This window comes from Canis lupus, chromosome 25 (assembly GCF_011100685.1).
Source record: "Canis lupus familiaris isolate Mischka breed German Shepherd chromosome 25, alternate assembly UU_Cfam_GSD_1.0, whole genome shotgun sequence".
In the NCBI taxonomy this organism is placed as follows: Eukaryota; Metazoa; Chordata; class Mammalia; order Carnivora; family Canidae; genus Canis; species Canis lupus.
In genome coordinates this window covers 24,932,469-24,952,086 of record NC_049246.1, presented here as the reverse complement: position 1 = coordinate 24,952,086, position 19,618 = coordinate 24,932,469, and the positions used below count along the sequence as shown (strand labels likewise).

Below are 19,618 nucleotides of genomic sequence, written 5' to 3'. Positions count from 1 at the left end.
GCAAAAAAATATATATTCTTAGGTACTGCCACTAGCCAATATAGTATTGTATTACGTTCCAGACCTACCTATCTTAATATGATTCTTCTAGGGGTACCTTTTCCATCTAAGGCATTCTATAACTTTTATATAAATTGTGTATCTCTCCATAGATTTCCTTTAATTCTTTCAAATGTATATTCCATGCTTCTAATACATGTAATTTTGTTTAATACTTTGTGGTATCTTTCCTTCCTCTGAAGTCCTGGAACATATGTCAATGTCTCAGATTTCTACCTCTGATAATGGAATTTCTGACAACAAAGTATGTCCTTGGAACACATCCTCTTCCATATCAGCAGAACAAATATTTTGAAGAAGGGTAAGATACAAGTACAGGTTGAATCTGCAGGTGAAGGAGATAAGTAATAAAACAGGATAAAAAAAAAGGGATAAAAGTGAGTATCATACAAAAAAATGACAGCTACTGTTCTACATTTTCATGAAAGACTTTGCTAAATATATTACAAAACTGAAAAATACTAAAATTAAAGTATTCTATGACTTGTAGAAGCCAATCTACAAGTTATGTGCATTTTATTAGCACAGTACCTGCAGAAATGAAAAATAACTTGTAATTTTTTTAAGCTTGATTAATGTTTTCACTTTATAACCCTTATCAAAAGAAATGAAGAGGAGAACTATTTGTAACATAGATTCCAACCATTACGGTGTACTCAATATTGCTTCCTAGCATCCTCCGGAGAGGTATCTCCACAAGTCAGATCTGCCTAACTACTTTTATTGGGGGAGACGCGGGGATCCCTGGCTGGTTCAGTGGTTTAGTGCCTGCCTTTGGCTCAGGGCCTGATCCTGGAGACCTGGGATCGAGTCCTGCCTCGGGCTCCCTGCATGGAGCCTGCTTCTCCCTCCTCCTGTGTCTCTGCCTGCCTATCATAAATAAATAAATAAATAAATAGATAGATAGATAGATAGATAGATAGATAGATAGATAAACCAACCAACCTTTTAAAATATATATATACTATTGGGGGAGACGCCGTGAAAACGGAATACAATAGCAGTTTATGATTTTTAATCTAGCTCAGTCTCCTTGCAGTCAGAGTTCCTAAATGATGCCTCCCCATGGAAAGCCATTGAACTCAGAGTGATTTTTGTTCAGAATGAAGCAGGTACACGGACTTTAATGCTTACGGTCCATGGCTAAGAGTTTGTGACATATCTTACAATACTAGATTTTATTAAAAACACACACACACACACACAAACAAAAACTCGTTATCAAAAATAGGAGGTAAAATTAAGCTTACGAAATTTTCGCAAAAGATATTCGGGGAAACACTGGTCTAAGAGATACGCAGAAAAGGTCTGGAAAAGGAAAAACACCGAGAATATTGGGAGAAAAACAAAGAGGGTGCGGGTCGAGCAAGGAGCTCAGTAGGCTTGCCATGTTCACAAAGTGCTCACGAATATAAAATATTTGTGGGTCGCTTTAGGGCAACAGTCTTGGGTACCCATAATTTCGGAATCAAAATGCCCAAGGCTGATTTTTTTTTTTTCCCCTTAGAGAGGTAAAAAGAATAAAAATAAAAATAAATAATAAAAATCAAAAAACCCTAAATTGTCCAGAAGATGGAGAAATACAGAAAACCCAGGGAAACGCAAGCAAGGGAAACGCTCAGCTTTTCACCTCTTCCTTCCAGTCCGCATTTCGGAGGAGGCTGATCTTTCCTGAGCTCAGAGCTGCCAAGTGAAGGAATCAGCCTGTAACTCGCCCACCCTAACCCTAAACTGAGCTGGCTGCCACGATCTGCCCTACTTGGCTCTTTATCCTAAGGAAGGCCACACCGGTGGAGTCTACAGGCGGGGCACTTCTACGACTCCCCTCCCTCCGTTCGACTTAAAAGGATGAAAAGGCACACCTGGTCATTCGCTCCCGCCCGCCGTTTCGGAAAGGGCAGCAGAGAGAGGCTTCCCCTGCATAACCCGGGGCGCGCCGTCGCCAGCCTCCCCAGCAGCCGCCGAGCACGGAGGAGGGCCCCGCAGGCCTCCCGCCCCGCTCAGCAGGGACAGGGGGAGACAGCATAGGCGACCGGAGCGAGCCACCGGAGCCCAGCCGACAGCAGCGAGGAGCGGCGGCGGCCCGAGGCTCGCGTCGACCGTTTGTATTTCAACAGTGGCTGGAAGCCCGCCGCGCGCCGCGGCAACACCTTCAAAGCTGCCGGCTCCTCGGTGCTTCACGATTCCTCGCTGCAGATTCCACACCACGTTTGTCCAGACCCCCGAGGACGCTGGCTCTGCCGAGGCGCTTTTCAATGGCCAGCCCGATCCCAAGTTGCAGATTAAAAGTTTGCCTAATGTTAGTGCTTAGAGTAGCTCGGGGGACGAAGTGAGAAACGGGGGATCTATAGCGAATCGTAAATACCCGGAACAAAAACGCGGCTTCTCTAAGGCTCAGAACCCTAACGTCACTTCCGGCAACAATAGGAAACGTCAAAAAGTCGGACGGTCGGCAGCTCTGCCTGCTGCAGCTTGAGGTGCGCGGAGTTCAGGGGGATCCTGCGCTGCTTTTGGCATTCTCGCCGCTGTTAGCTCCACCGGCGGGAACGAGTAAAGTCTGAACCGGCTTCTCCATGGCCTGGGCATCAGTTCCTGGCTGAGCCATTTTCTTTTTTGACTAAAAGCCCCCGCCCAGAGGCCGATTCGTCGCGGCGGCGGTGGGGATCGCAGGTCGCTCAGGTACAAAATATTTCAGAGCTCTTGCCTCTCTCTTCTGCATACTTTTACTTTTCTTCTCGGGAATAAAGACAACCGGTGCTTGCCAGTTGGCAGAAACTTGCCAACCAGCAAGACTTTGGGACCAATGGCAGCGCAGAGCATCTTGAGTGACAGCCGCGGCGGCTTGTTAAAATGTGGAGTCTGTACCAGGAGGCGGGAGTGGGTGTGTCCTTATGTTTCTAGGCCACTGGAGTATAGGTTAACTTGGGACCCCAGGGAGTGTCCCAGCCTCGCTATGAAATAAAGCTGAGACATGGCAAAGGTTACTCTTTTCAAGCCCAAGTGCTGCTTTTCAAATAGAGTATTTTCTTGATGCATATGCAGTTTTCGGTTCTTTGCTTACTTTTCAGTGATACGAATGCAAACACTTCTACTTAAGATCATGATGGCTTTGCCCGGTGCTTCAAATGTCACAGATTTGGCAGGTTCTTAATTTGTCTGTTTGTTTTTCTTTGTGACTGGTCTCTACTCTCTTCCATGGCGGGTGTTCCGATTAAATATTATTACACGAAACTGCATAAGTTAGTCCCAATCCTCATTGAAGTTTTTTTTTGTTTTTATTTTTAGGTTATGTAAGCAGTTAGTCATTAAACAACGGAGTCTATTTAACAAGTTGAATTTTTATTTTTCAAGGATCCTAGATGTTTCCCTCCAAATCAATGTATCATGATTTTTATTACTACAAAGTGAAACTGATTTATGTTTTTCATTTCAGCTTTACTCCTCCCTTTTTAATATTTGCAGTATGGTAACCATATTTTTGAAACCATATTTTTAAGAAAATGGTGTACAAAATTGAGCCAATTGATCTGAGAATGAAGAAATAATGTTATTGTTTTTCAAGTTGAATAGGAAACTTCCATTTTTTTGCCAATTATTTTGATAATTTGTCTGATGAGATACTGTATTAGATATCTATTGCTGGGTAACAAATTACTCCAGAATTTAGCAGCTTAAAAAAATAAACATGGCTTATTATCTCACAGTTTCTGTGGGTTAGAAATTTAGTTACAGCTTAGTAGAGAGCCTCTGACTCAAGGTCTTTGAGTTTGTAGTCAACCTACAGTTGGACTATGATCTCATCTGAAGGCTTCACTGAGGGGTAGGAGGATCTGCTTCCAAGTGATTGATAGGCCTAGGTTCTCCACCACATGGGCTTTTACCACAATATGGTAGCTGCTTTCCCACTGGATGAGCAATTGAATAGAGAGTACCCAAGACTGTCAATAGTGTTTTATAACCTAATCTCAGAAGTGATATCTCACCATTAGTGACATTTATTAGTAGTAAATCCAACGAAAAGTCAGTGTGGAGAGGATTTATATAAGGGCATGAATCCCAGGATGCAAGGATCTTTGAGGTCTATCCTCAAGACCACCTAACCCAGCCTGGCTGATAACTTTTAAGAGTGACTAGATAGGAATAACAGCAAAAAATGCATCCAAAAGAAGTGTAGTCAGACAAGGAAAAATGTCAACTTGTAAAGAAATAAATTTGCAAGCATTATCTCTCTTTGAAAACAGCTATTTTCATTTTTTTTTGTCTTTTTTCCCCTACTAATTATCTAAAGATAAATCTAATAAATCTCGAGATTTTTCCTGGGAAATTCTGCCTCATGAGGGATGATGTACGTTTTGTGTTTTTAGGGTCTATATGAGCAGAGCATATCACAACTGGAGATGGTGTATTCCTTACCCATTGCCATTTTATATGGTTGACATATCAAAACAAACATGAGCAACGGGGTAGCTCTTAAGGAGAAAAGAGGTTAGGAAAAGCTAGAGGTAATGCTTTTCTAGTATAGAAAGAATGCAAGTCTGTGGAAGTCTTTATGTTGTTGTGAGATCAAATAAAGATGGGAGAGGGATATCTTCAAAGTGTGTTTTTAGGTCTGTTTTTCAGCATTATTAATAGGGGTCAGGTACCACCTTCTATCAGCATTACCTGGCTGTCCATCACTAGCACAGCTTTTGTCAGTGAATCACATAACCTTCTTAAAAATTAAAGGTACAGCCTTTCAGTGTTCTAACATTATTTTGGCTGTGATCTACTGTAAAACTGTATATGCTGCTTCCAGGTTTGAAAGACGTTGTAAAGCTTTACCTGTTAGTAAAGTATTATTCTGGTTTATCTTTTATAACTTAAGTGCTTAACACCAGCCTAAATGTGTCAATTCTCAAATTATGAGTTAGGCTTTTAAATTGAGATTCCCAGAGTACCTGAGTGGTGCAGTCAGTTAAGTGTCTGCCTTCAGTTCAGGTCATGATCCGCAGATTCCCAGGATCAAGCCCTTGCCCTACTCCCTGCTCAGCAGGGAGTCTGCTTCTCCCTCTCCCTCTGCTCCCCCGTCTCTCCCCACCCAGCTCCCTCATGTTCTCTCTCACTCACTGTCTCTCTCTCTCTCTCAAATAAATAAATAAAATCTTTATTAAAAAAAATAGAGATGCCCTGTCAGGTTAACATATTTCATTTATATAGTAGGTTTCAACCAATTAATGAATGTGATATGATAGATAGCTGCAAAATTTTAAACAAATGCTTGAGAAAACACAGTTGAAACACTTCCATCCACCAATTACCTTATGGTAATAACTGCTTAGTAAGCCAAAAACATGTTATAAGTTATTATATTAGTTTAATAGGGGATTTTTGTGTGTTTACTGTGCTTTTGTGTAGATTAGAAGATACTGGTTTTGCTTTTTTCACAATATAAAACCATTGAATTACCAAGAGATTATCATTTGATCACAGTGCATTGCAATTACTTATTCAAATGTATGATTTTACAGTTTATTACTTAACCAAGTGCTATGTATTACTGTTTTTTCTACATTTTGATTCAAATTTGGAAACAAACTAATCCTTTGGCTGGTTTGTGATTAATGCATCAATCGTTGATACTGAAGTGTATGAAATATACATCCAGCTCAAGTTGCTTTTTCATTATTTTACTATTTTAAAACAAGTTTAATGAAATATATCCACCTCCAGAAATTTATATTCTGTTACTTTTTTTCTTTATTTTGTTCTTCTGACAAATTTATTGAGATACATTCTATAATAAAACTAATAAGTTGAATAAGTTCACATCATATGTGGGGCAAGTACTTTAGTGACATAGATATGATAAAAGATCTGTGGTTTCAAGTTTAGGCATTAGGTTTAGTCATCAACATTGGAGAAAAGAGAAAGAACAGAGATTTATACACACACATAGGCCTCCATCACCTCTTTATTTATTTTTCTCATTTAATTTTTATAGAATTATAGAATTTTACAGCTAAAAGAGACCTTAGGGATTGATCATATGGCTCAAAATCCTTGTTTTACAGGTGAGGAAATTGAGACATCAAAATTTAAGTGACTTTCCCAATATAGTTATATTTTCTCATCTTATTTCTGACTTCCCTTGTATTCAGGCTTCCCTCAATATTTTAATATCTCATTTAATTTGTCTGGAAGCAATTCAGTAATTACGGTTTTTATTATGCTTTGCTTTTTAATTCCTTAACTCTCATAGCAATGGCCATTTTGGTTAGTGAGCATGGAGTGTGCTGTGCCCCAAGGAGCTGATATGGTAGTTGATGATTAAGTAATAGTGCAGTTAAGAAAGAACCAGTGTAATTAACAATAATGCTGGTGAGAAGTATGATTGCTTTTACTTTAAAAGTTGAATTTGTTTCTTTACAAGTTGAGAAGTATGATAAATTTATTTAAAGATTTATTTAAAGATTAAAACAGTGGAACATTTCTTGCAAAACAAGCCAAAAGAGTTAAATAAGGCTAAATTTCTCAGCTTTTTTGGTTGCATTTAAATGACACATTTTAATTTTTACATTTGTTTACATGCCATTTGGTAACACTCACTATAGAATCAAATTAAATAACTGGAAAAAAGCTTCAGAAAGTAATATTGTAAGTCTTTTTGAATTAAAAAAAAAAAAACACTACAAATGGTATGCCTTTTAGTAACACAAACTGCTCTTGCAGGACCAGATCTTTAAATTTAATGAGTAGGTGTTTTTTCTTTTTTTTTTTTTTTTATGTGTTTGAGGTACCTTGTGACCTCTTAGTACTTAACTATTTCCCTTTTCTCCTTAGAAAAGACCTCCTTGTGGGCTTACCTTCCTTCTTTCTCTACAATTGTTGCCATTCAATTTTAAGGGTGTGATTGGTTATCATGTTTTTTCTTCTCTCTTTTTTCAAAAAAATTTCTCCACCTACTGTGTTCTAAACTACTTTGGTGGTCTGTTCTTTTGGAAGTAGAGAAATAAATATTGGGCTGCCCATTTGATTCTGAAGGTATTGTAGAAAATATTTTCTCACAGAATTTCTCATGTTCTTATGCCATTGAGTAATATCTCATGATATCATTTAAAGATTCTAGTTGTTACTTCCTAATTGAAAAATATTGAAAATTTCTAAAAGGATAAAAGTAAGTAAATTTCCTCATTTTTAAGTCTTAATAAAATTAGCATTTTAGAGATAACACTTCTGGTAGGCATCTTAGGTCTTTATTTGAGATAAGAAAAATCTTATTTTTAAATTTCACTGTTTAAGAATTTAAATTCAGATGTTATAGAATTACTGAACAAAACTAATTTTTTATAATGAGTTATTTTAATTAGATTATTTCTATGCCAATCATCATGTACTGGTGATTTAACAGTGTTTGCTCAGGAAGAGACTTATGGAATTGACTTGCTTCAAATACAAGTATTTAAACAAGAGTGCTTTTTTGATCCTCCAGGCTCGTTTCTATTCTTCCCATCTTCCATGTGTATTTTCTACTTAAATGATGTTGTAAAACCATTCTCTATTACACAGAGTTGTCTCCACAGCATGTGCTATTTGAATGTTTGGTGCCATGGAATTACTAAAAGTACTACTGCAGTTACTTTTGTCTTATAGAATAGTATTTCATTTGATATTCAATTTGTTACCTAGAGATATTTTGATTAAAGTTGCTTAACATTTTTACAGATAAGCTTTATGTTTGATACACCAACAGCTATTAATAGCTATCTTATGCTTTTGTGGAAATACTCTACTCTTGAAAAGAGAACAAGACATTAGAAAGATAGTCAAAAATACTATCTATTTTAGAAACAGCTATGTACTTAATAGAAAAGTGTTATGGTTCTTATAAACTCTAATACATTGACTAATATAGTTGTTGGTGAGTAATTTACACCACCTTCTAGTTAGAAGTGTGCTATGTAATACCGATTCATTTGTCTAAAACTTTTTTAAAATGAGAAAACTGCATCTAAGATCATGTCAGAAATGTACTGCTGTTTCTTGGATTTTTGCATTAAGAAAAAAGTGAAGCAGGACCTACATACTGCTTTACCAATTAAAAGATGCTTTTATATATGTTATCTTAGTTAAGACTTACAGCACTCCTGTCCTACAATACAGAGAAGTGATTTCCCTCATTTTATAGGAAATGGAAGCTCACAAACCTTATTTGAAATATCTAAGGTCACACAGCATATGGCATAATTGGAGATGTAACTTTTAACTCATCTTTCCGAGTAATAATGTCAAGAAAACTTATGCATTTTTCTCAAGCAGACATCATACGCCTATATTCTCTAATCTCAGCATAATAAAACTAGAAATAAATTTTAAAAACCAAAGAGGCCTGAACATTTATTTTTTAAAAATAGGCTCATCCAAATAATTATTACATCAATGCATAGTATTATTATTAATGTTGCTGTTATTTTAATAAAAACAAGGATACGTAAGAATTTAGCAGATTTAAACAAAATTTATTCTGATTTTAAAAATGTTTTTAATACATAAAACCATTATTTGTATATATTAGAAATATTTGAAGAAATCCAATTTACATTAATTTATGTACTTTGATTTTTAATGAAGCAAATTATACCGATTTTCTCTCTAATCTATTTTTCATTTGCATTTTTATTAAATCGAGGAGGCACACAAATACCAATCCTTTAGCATTTATATCCTTACCCAATTTTTTTAACCTTAGAAAGTTTTTTTTTTATTTTTTTGTTAAGATTTTATTTATTTATTTATGAGAGACGCAGAGAGAGGCAGAGACACAGGCAGAGGGAGAAGCAGGCTCCATGCAGGGAGCCTGATGTGGTACTCCATCCCCAGTCTCCAGGATCAGGACCTGAGCCAAAGGCAGACGCTTAACTGCTGAGCCACCCAGGCGTCCCTCTTTACCCAATTATTGATATAGACTATATAAATAGTTAAAACATAGGATTGTGTCTTTAAGGATTTGTATTCCTTGATCATGTCTTCTCTTGACCTATATAGTAAATTCCATGGAGTCAGATAAAATTTCTAGGTTATAGATTTTAATAATTAGTAATATTTCCTGAAATCTAAAATAGTTACTCTTTGCCAAATGACACTAGACTTACTATATCCTTGGTCATTCTCTTTAGAGCAGGCATTAGTTTCTCTTATTTTTTAAAATGTTTTATTAAATTTTTAAAAGATTTATTTTATAGAGATAAAGCATGAGCAGGGGAGGTGCAGAGAGAGGAGAGGGAAAGAAAACCTTGAGTAGACTCCCTGGTGAGCCTGAAGCCCTACTTGGTTAGGACCCTGATAATCATGACCTCAGTTGAAATCAAGAGTCAGCACTCAGCTGACTGAGCCACCCAGGAACCCTTGTTTTTTTTCGTTTTTGTTTTTATATATTAAAAAGCAGTTTATATTGAGGTATGATCCACATACCATAAAATTCACCCGTTTTAAGTGTGCTATTTTGTCCCCCCTTTTTTGAGATAATGCTGGATGCACATGCAGTTGCAAGAAATATGCAGAGGCATCTCTTGTATTCTTTACCCAGTTTCCATGGATGGTAACATTTTACAAAACTGTAATATACAATCACAACCCAGGCATTGACATTGATACAGTCCATCTTTCTTATTCATATTCCCCCAGTTTTATTTTTACTCTCATGTATAAATGGGTGTATGAAATTCTGCACAGGTTCATGTATCTTGTACCATAGTCAAGATACTTAACAGCTCAATAGATTTTATGCCCTTGTATGATTATCCACTTCCCTCCTGGGTAATGATGGTGAACATGTCACCACGTGCTTGTGTACCCTTTGTTATATTCTCTTTAGTGAAATATCTGTTCATGTCTTTTGCCCCCTTTTTAATTGAATTGTTTGATTTTTTTTTTTTTTTACTGTTGAATTTTGAGAGTTTATGTATTCTAGATACTAGCCCTTTGTCAGGTGTGGTTTTCAAATATCTTATCAGTCTGTACATACTTTGTGTTTTCATCTGCTTCACATGATCTTTCAAAGAGCGAGTTTTTGATTATAGAGGTATGCTTTGTCAGTTCTTACTTTTATGGATCATGCTTTTGATGTCAAGTATGAGAACTCTGCCTGGTCCTAGATCCTTAAGATTTCCTTCTATGAATTTTTTAAAAAGTTTTACAATTTTATGCTTTACATTTAAGTCCATGATACAATTTGAGTTAGCTTTTAAAAGATATGTGAAGTTTAAGTCGAGGTTCATCTAAGTCAGTATTTTATCATTGTTTACCATTCATCCCTTTGTTCACTCAACAAACGTTTACTGAGCACATTATAGATCTAAGGTACTGTTTGGTACTAGATTTATCCATGTAGCCTATTGTGTGGAATCAGTTCCTCATCTTAGGACTTAAAGTTAGTTCTTACTTTGCATGGTACCATGTTAACTGAAATGTGCATATTAGAGCTGTGGCCTTACCTTGCATGGTCCCATGGTCACTATTAGTAGTGCAATACTGTACAAAGCAAGGACTGCCTCTGTACAGGCATACCTCGGAGATATTGAGGGTTTGGTTCCAGACCACCACAATAAACTGAATATCACAGTAAAGCAAATCGAATGAATTTTGTTTTCCCAATGCATATAAAAGTTAGGTTTATATGGTCATCTATTAAGTGTGCAAAAATATTATATCTAAAACCTGTACATACCTTACTTAGAAAGGTAATTGCTAAAAGATGCTAACCGTCATCTGAGCTTCCAGAGAGTCATGCTCATTGATCAGAGACCACCATAACAAATACAATAATGAAAATGTTTGTATTGGACACAGATACAAAGTGGACAGATGCTGTTGGGAAAATGGCATTTATACACTTGCTTAATGCCAAGTTGCCACAAACCTTCAATTTGTTAAAAACTCATTATCTGTGAAGTGTAGTAAAGAAGAACACAATAAAAAAAAGATATGTGTATATATACATTTTTAAAAGTTATATTTCTTTTAATAAATTAAATCCAATAAACTTGAAAAAAGTACAGTATGATAGGTGAGTTCCAAAAGTATTGTTTTAATGAATATATTTGAGTAAATACTATTCTGTAATTAGTATGCTTAAAAATATGAATCTCAACAATTGTAACACTGATTTTAAAGATCTAAGAAATTAACATGCTATTCACAAAGCACTTTAAAATTCAAATTACTGGTGATTACTAGACATAGTAGAAATTTCCTCTTATTGACAGATTTATTTTGTGATATTGCCAGAAGGAACTTTGATATGTTGAATCTTCCCATGAAGTCTTGAAGTTTTCATTTCTAGAAACAATGATCATGATTAAAGATGATGGTAGTGCTTAGTGCCAAAAAGGTATCTGTTCAATCACTGACTGATGACTAAGTACTTGACTTTACTTGTCAAAATTTGTTTTTATATATAGTGTATCAGTCTAAGCAAAGTTAGCTGATGCTTCTTACATTATATATTTACTAGTTATTTTTTTTCTCCTAGCAAAGGTAAATAGCATCTCTTCCAAATTTCACAGATCCTAAATTAATGAAATTTAGAAGCAGGACTATATAGGCTCAGGTAATTAAATCCAAAATAATCAGGTACACTCTGAAATGGAAGAATATAGGATAATAATTTAAAGAGGGTTGAGAGATAACTACAGAACTACCTGTTATTGTAAATTACCTCCTGTGAGCTAGGTTCCCTAAAGTTAGCCCCTTTAAGTCCCATGGGATAAGAATTATCTGTATTGAGGCACCTGGGTGCCTCAGTTAAACATCTGAGTCAGTTAAACATCTGACTCTTTGTTTTAGCTCAGGTCATGATCCAGCCTCGTGTGGGGCTCTGCACTGGTCATGGAGCCTGCTTGAGATTCTTTCTCTCCCTCCCCTGCCCCCAAATATATATATATTTTTTTAAAAAGAATTATCCATTATTTTACTGATGAGGAAAATGAAGACCACAAATATAGGTGAATCAGATTCTGTGTTGGAGTTTGAACCAGAATTTTTTTCACATCAAAACCTATGAGAAAAGCTGCAGCTGGGAACAACAATGGAGGTAATAAGCAGTTACAGAGAAAAAAGAGATGAGAGCCAGTAATGAAGAAACAGATGGTAGATTGCCTTTGCCATCTGTGAGCTCTAACAGTTCTAGCATAAGATTTGGTGGTTAAGAACACAAATTCTTTGGATTCAGACCTAAGTCTAAGTACTAAATTTTACATTTACCAGCTATGAGATCTCAAGCAAAGTTACTTACTTGGGTCACAGTTTCCTCAGCTATAAAATTAGAGTAATAATTTCTACCTATTAGAGTTGTTGTGAGGATTAAAATGAGATCATCTATAAAAGTTTTAAAAGTGCTTAGCACAGAGAGTATTAAATGGTGGTTTATAGTACATAAACAGTATTATAGTTTAATATTTATATTACTAGATATTATATACTTAAAATTATGTACAGAAGGAAGAAACAGCCAGAAATTCCAAGCCTTTAATATGAACACAAAAAGAATTAAAAGGGGTATTTTCAATTTTCTTTAAAAATTTTTTCTCTATCCTTTAAACATTTCTGTCAAAAATGGCAAAAATAATTCTTACTATTTTGATGTTTTCTTTGACAGGAGTCTCTTCTCTTAAGCCATAGTGCTGGGCCTCTATTTCCTTAGTGATGGTTTTTAGTGTGTATAATACTAAACTAAACTAATTTTTAAACTGCATGCACATCAAACGAAGAATTTTTTCAAATTCACCTGGTTGAATTCCACACAAGATTTCTGTTTACAGAAAAGTTGTAAGAATAATAAAAATAACTAGTATATGCTCTAAGAGATTCATCAATTTGAAAATTTTCCAACCTAACTTTAGCACTCTCTCTATATAGAGATAGATATTACTATTTTTCTGAACCATTTGAGACTAGGTTGTATATATTATGTTTTAACACTTCAGTGTGTTTCCTAAGAACAAGAATATCCTGTGACACAGCCACTGTATGGTTACCAATTTTTCCCATGATGATTCTAAATGATTCCTCTAACCCATTATTCCTTTAATCTTTATTAGTTGACATTTTACTATAAAGAACAGCTTTCTTTTTTCCTTTATTTATTGATCATCAATGTAAATTTATGGATTCTTTTTTTATGTGGATTATAATCTATTACTGTCCTTATTTTTATTTTGATGCTCAAATTGTCCTATGTTTGACTAATAGCTTTTTCACATTAGCTCTTGACATTCCTTTTGACATTTTCCCATTGCTTTTGTTTCCATTTTTTTTAGGTCACTGGACATTCATAATCTACATTTAAGGAACATTGCCTTGGGATTTTCTTGGTAGCCCTTAAGGGGGTCCCAGGTGGAGACTGGAAAGATTGAAGTTGGGAGAAAGATATACCTTTTTGCCATATTTATATATTGTAGACCTTCAGTGGATTCCTTCTCTAAGCAAACTCTCAAATATGTAATATGTAGATTTATGCTTTATGATTGTGTTTATTAGATTAAGATTAAAATTAACTTTTGTCAAGAGTCACTGTATGAAATTAGGAAAAACTAGCCAAGTAGTCATTGTGTAAATGCTTCAGCCATACTTTAAAGATTGAACAGTGGGGGATCCCTGGGCGGCGCAGCAGTTTGGCGCCTGCCTTTGGCCCAGGGTGCGATCCTGGAAACCAGGGATCGAATCCCACGTCGGGCTCCCGGTGCATGGAGCCTGTTTCTCCCTCTGCCTGTGTCTCTGCCTCTCTCTCTCTCTCTCTCTCTCTCTCTCTCTCTGTGACTATCATAAATAAATAAAAATTAAAAAAAGAAAAAGATTGAACAGTGGATCTTTGGGACCATAAAATACTCGATTTGTGGATGTATGCACCTGTATAGAGCTGGTGGTCCTTCCTTTGAGATGATTGGTTTGATAGCCATTATACTGGGCCACTTACAAACGTTAGAAGAGAAAGGGAGTCTTTCTCTAGGGTTCAATCTTGAGAGGAAACACTTTTTCATTCAACCTAGATAAGGGAAAGGGGTTGGAGTGTGTGGCTAATCATTCTAGACACTTGATACATGTGTATTGAGGGATAGCTCATGGTCTGTTGTTCCATATTAGTTCATTCAATATTCATGAAGATTGCAAAGGGGCTGGTTTTTTTTTTTTTTCATTATTGTGTAAAGAAGGAAATGGTGACCCAATAATCCCTTGATTTTTGTTTCTCATTTTACTCTCAGTTGTTTCCATAGTTACACTGTGTATTGGACCCCCAAAAGCCTTTTGAGGTTCTGCAAGATAATAAGCCCCTGCTTAATTCTCTGCACTATTCCATATTGTCTTTCTCCTTCCTCTTCATGGCTTCATTAGCAACCACTACTCCTCCCACTTCCATGTTACAGAAATGTGTTGAAATGTTTTGTCCACTCAATAGCCTGTTTTCCTTCTCTTTTAGATTTAAGTTTTCCCTTTTTTATTTATTTTCTCTCATTTTAATAGGAGAAAAAGGTGGTAAATATATGTGTTGAAACTTAAAATTTTAACAAGAAGCTAGGAGTTGACTATAAAAGATTTTTCCAAAAGTGAGTTAGGATATTCTGTTATCTACTACTGTTTAATTGTTATCTCACAAATCATATTAATGAGATGGTACCCTACCATTTATATTTATCCTGGTCCTGGCTTAAGACCTATTCCTGAAACCATGCTAGCATGAATCAAAATAATTTTAGAGTTTAGCATATTAAAATCAAGCTATGTGATACTGAAAGCTTATTTGGAAGGAAAAGCACCATATATGCATAATAACACTGGATGTAACATGCCTAAGATATTGTCAGGTAGAGATGAAACAAAATCATTTAGAGGTGATAGTGACTGCTCCATAAATGGACCTTTAGGTAAGCAAGCAGCTTTATTCACTCTTAGTGATAAAGTTTTTCAAAGACCTTATTTTTTAAACATTTTATTTATTTATTTGAGAGAAAAAAGAGAGAGAGAGCGCATGAGCAGGGGATGGGGAAGCAGACTCCCCACTAGCAGGGAGCCCAATGTGGGGCTCATCCTAGGACCCAGGCCTTATGACCTGAGCCAAAGGCAGACCCTTAACCATCTGAGCCACCCAGGCGCCCGACTTTGTTTATTTTTGAAAAATATTGGAATTTTCCTAAAGTCATGTTAATTTCCATTTATGTTATCCCAGCTACTGTGCCATTGTAGCATAGGACTTTAGAAACACAAAGTTAAGTTTGAACTGTATAAGATAATAAAAATACGAAATTCATATATGTTAGGTTAAAATAATAAAATAGGTGTCTCTTTCAGCTAATGTGACATATTTATCCACAGTATTACTGAGTGTTCAAAGCTGCTCAGTTTGGTGTTACCCATACCATAGCCAGTAGTACCAGGTTTTTGAGTCTTCTATCCATTTGAGAGGTTTGCATATTCATATACATATGTACATGAGTACATTTGCAAGTAGTACAGAATTGAACATAAATATTTGGCCCTTACATGAAAACAGTATGTAATATCTCTGAGACATAAGGAGCATTATTTGACTACTGTATTAAAATGATCAAGATTATAGCCGTGTCTGCATAATTCCAGGAAAATAGAAATTATTAAATAATGTTCATTTGCATGTTTGGCCATTGTTTTGAGATTCTTCATCCAATTTATTTATATATTTTTAAAGATTTTATTTATTTATTCATGAGAGACACAGAAAAAGGCAGAGACACAGGCAGAGGGAGAAGCAGGCTCCCCACAGGGAGCCCAATACAGGACTGGATCCCGGGATCCCGGGGTCACGCCCTGAGCCAAAGGCAGACACTCAGCCCCTGAGACACCCAGGCGTCCCTCTTCATCCAATTTAAAAAAGAGTTTTGAGATTTATTTTGCATTAATCATTCTCTGTAAAAATGTACATTTGAACTTACTAATAAATAATATCTAAATCTTTGTTTATAGTTATCATATTATCATTCCTGAAAATTGCCTTGATATTTTTTTAAACCATAATTTTTTCTCTTCTCTGGAAGGAAGAATTTCAACTTTGAAATCTTGTATGGAATTTTTGTTAGCATAATTTCTCCTCTGTAACCTATGTAATTATGAAATTTTAATTTATTTCCATCAGATGAGAAATAATGAAGCACTGTTCCTCACTTTGGAGACCAAAAGAAAATCTCTTTGGTTTCATTTTGAAGGTCCTTAGAATTTTATAAATCCTCTGAATATGATAAACTTTTAAGTAAAATAAATTCAAATTTGGAGAAAAAGGCATGGGATATTTTAAATAGTATTAATTATAGTCGATCTTTATTTGCAGATTTTGTATTTGTGAATTTTCCTACTCAATAAAATTTATGTTTTTAATCCTGCAAATCAATACTCTCAGCACTTTCACAGTCATTTTCAGAAATGTACAGATCTGCAGAAAATTTGTATCTTGACATGCCATTTCCAGCTAAGGTCAAATAAGGTGATTCTCCACTTTTTTGTTTTAGCTCTCATATTGTAAACTAGTGTCCTTTTTGTGATCTTTTTAGTGGCACATTTTTTAATATTTTGTGCTCTTTTGTTGATGATTTCATTGTTTAAAATGGCCCCCACATTTATTGCTAAAGCACTGTTTAGCCTTCCTAAGTGCAAGAAGATTGTGATGGTGCTTTATAGAGAAAATGCCTATGTTAGATGAGCTCTGATCAGATTTGAGTTCAGTGTTAATAAATCAACAGTGTATATTAAAAGTGTCTTTTAATAGAAACACGCATAAAACAAGCTTATATGTTCATCAGTTGGCAAAAAATGTAGCCAGAAGCATGTGGGAACCTAACCCCTCCATGTCTCCTAGGAACAATGGTTCATATTGGCTAATTTACTGTTTGCAGTGACTTTATAGAACATAACTACCATGAATTACAAGAAATGACCATATTTCTTTTATTTGTACATGAAATAGACTATCTGTGCTCTTGTAAGAGTATTGTTTCCTGGAAGTGTCTATATTCCTCAACCTGTTTTTTTTTTTTTTCCTCAGCCTGTTTTGAGTGAACAAGTTATTAGCAGTGGTTTAATTACAATCTATATTTGTACCAACTGTTTATTTCAAATACAAAAGTTTTTTTGCGTTTTTTTTCAATTTGAAACTCTTTGTATATTCAGTGATTCCACTATGCAGCTTGATATTTTTTGGACTGATTTCCTGGCACAAATGACAGTACTGTATCTTTTATGATGTATGTTTTAATGTTGAAAATCTTTATACTAAGATTTTATTAAAACTTTAATAAGTCATCTGAAAATTTTGTATTTTAAAGTCAGATTTTGATCAATTCAGTCCACACACCTATTTTCAAGAATTTTGAAATCATGTAAGACCCCAGCATGAAACTATCATCATATTTTACATCTCTTTTAGAGGCAGATGTTGACACATTACTAATAACACCAAAATCTGTTTCATGCCATTGTTATTGGCTCTATCATAAGACATGCTGAGGTTTGAAATTTTTTGTGGAATATAAGCAGGCTTTTTCACTTTTCAGGTTTGGGTCTGGTTAGTTGGTTGGTTGGTTGGTTTGGTCATCAATATAAAAATTGTATTTATGAGGAAAAGAATAATGGCTGAAATATGAAGTAACTAAAGGAGATGAAGAATTATGGGTATCAACATGAACAAATGAGTTTATTCAGTAGGCATAACATCTGGACAACTGAAGAATCATTAAGTTTGCCAATGTTCTCATTTTCACTTTATGAAAATATGGTCTTGTCACAACAAACTAATAGCTAATATTTTCGTAGCTATGGAATGAACTTTATATGCATTATCTCATTCAATACAACAACCTCTTGAACTATAGATATTATTATGTAATATGCAAATTATCACATTATATCTGAAGAAACCAAAGCTTAGAATAGTAAATAAATTCCCCAAGGTCCTATAAGTAAATAACAGTGCAGTCAGGATCTAAACTCAAGTCTGTTCGATGTCAGAGTCCACAATATTGTGCTTCCTCCATGACTTACTTCACAGCTTCTGCAATGGATATCATGTCATTGAGAGTTTTATCACTTTTCTGACAGTTCCACCCACATTTCACATTCCTGTTACCCTAAGGAGAATGGAGATGGAACTCTATAAACACCCTTTCCTTTCTCCAAAGCGTAAATTTGATATTAATCTTCCCCAAGTGGTTTATTATACTTTGGTTTTGCCCAGTATCAAGAACCTGCTTTAAAGGGAAAGGACATTTCAGAAGGGCAATTTGTGGTATTATTCATCAGTAGAATAGAGAATGAAGTTTCCTTTGTCTGAATTATGTGCACATAAGACTCAAGCTTCCACCCTCCCCATCACGTTTTTTTTTCCCCCTTCCAAGAGCCAGCTGCTAGCTTTACCTCTTTCTACCTGCCGGATGCTTTCTGAATCACATTATCCAGTGCTCAATTTAAGTGATCCCCATTAAAGTCCAGAGCCTAGGGAAATCACCCTGATTCTGCGTTCCCTAGCAACATCTCTGAGAATAACAACAGCTGCTTAACAGCTGCTTAACCAGAAAGATGCTGCAGGGGAAATACACAGAAATTGATATCAAATGCCTTAAATCTTGAGACTTCAAACATTGTAGTTACCATGTTGTATTATTTACTTTTAGTGGTATAAAAACAAAAGAAAAAAATAATCATCAGAAAAGGACAAGATATGCTAAATGACCTTAGCAAGTAATGTGATTCTAGATATTTTCTTGCTAAGATAAACAGAGAAATAGTCATAATGGACATAATGATCTTTATGATTTCCAATCTTGAAATGTTAATTTGTGTCAAGTTATACTTATGTTATAATATGACATGGCATATTTAAACATTTAGCAAACAAACTTCCTTACAAATTTCTGTTGATATTCTTTATTTTTCTGTTAATAATTTTTGCTCTCTTTAGTTTGCCTTTTCCAGAATGTCATATAATTGGAATCATACACTATGTACTCTTTTCAGATCATTTTCTTTCACTTAGTAATGTGCATTTAAGTTTCTTCCATGTTTTTTCATGGCTTCATAGCTCATTTTTTTTTTAGTTCTAAATATTTCATTGTCTGGATATACCATAGTTTATCCACTGACCTATATTGAAGGATATCTTGGTTGCTTACAAGTTTTGGTAATTATGCCTAAAGTTGTTACAAACATTGTGTGCAGGTTTTTATGTGGATATAAGTTTTCAACTTATTCAGGTAGATACCAAGGGTCACAAATGCCAGATCATATAGTAAAAGCATGTTTAGTTTTGTAAGACACTGCCAAACTGTTTTCCAAAGTGACTGTACCGTTTTGCATTTCCATGCCTTTGCCTGCATATGGTGGTGTCAGTATTTTGGATTTCAAGCATTCTAATATATGTGTAACATTTACTATTTCATTGTTTTAATTTGAGATTGTAGAACAACACATGGTGTGGGGTGTCTTTTCATATGCTTATCTGCTACCAATATATCTTTTTTGGTGGGACATCTGTTGATCTTTTGCAACTTTTTAAGTGAGTTGTTTT

General features: G+C 35.2%; 2 protein-coding genes across 9 annotated transcripts in view; one reads left to right on the top strand and one right to left on the bottom strand.

The window, feature by feature from the left end:
- Positions 1 to 2,728, bottom strand: part of CEP44 (centrosomal protein 44) — a 35,851-nt gene extending 33,123 nt beyond the window's left edge. For 2 of the 7 annotated variants that reach the window (XM_038573616.1, XM_038573617.1), the window contains exon 1: positions 1,923 to 2,450. The gene's annotated coding sequence lies outside the window, so the exon portion shown is untranslated. Of the gene's footprint in view, positions 1 to 68; positions 386 to 1,922 lie in introns of all 7 variants that reach the window. The other 5 variants (XM_038573620.1, XM_038573614.1, XM_038573615.1 and 2 more) reach the window with 5 other exon arrangements.
- FBXO8 (F-box protein 8) overlaps positions 2,395 to 19,618 on the top strand; it is a 51,805-nt gene continuing 34,581 nt past the window's right edge. Inside the window, exon 1 of one of the 2 annotated variants that reach the window (XM_038573622.1) lies at positions 2,395 to 2,537. The gene's annotated coding sequence lies outside the window, so the exon portion shown is untranslated. Of the gene's footprint in view, positions 2,740 to 19,618 lie in introns of both variants that reach the window. The other variant, XM_038573621.1, reaches the window with a different exon arrangement.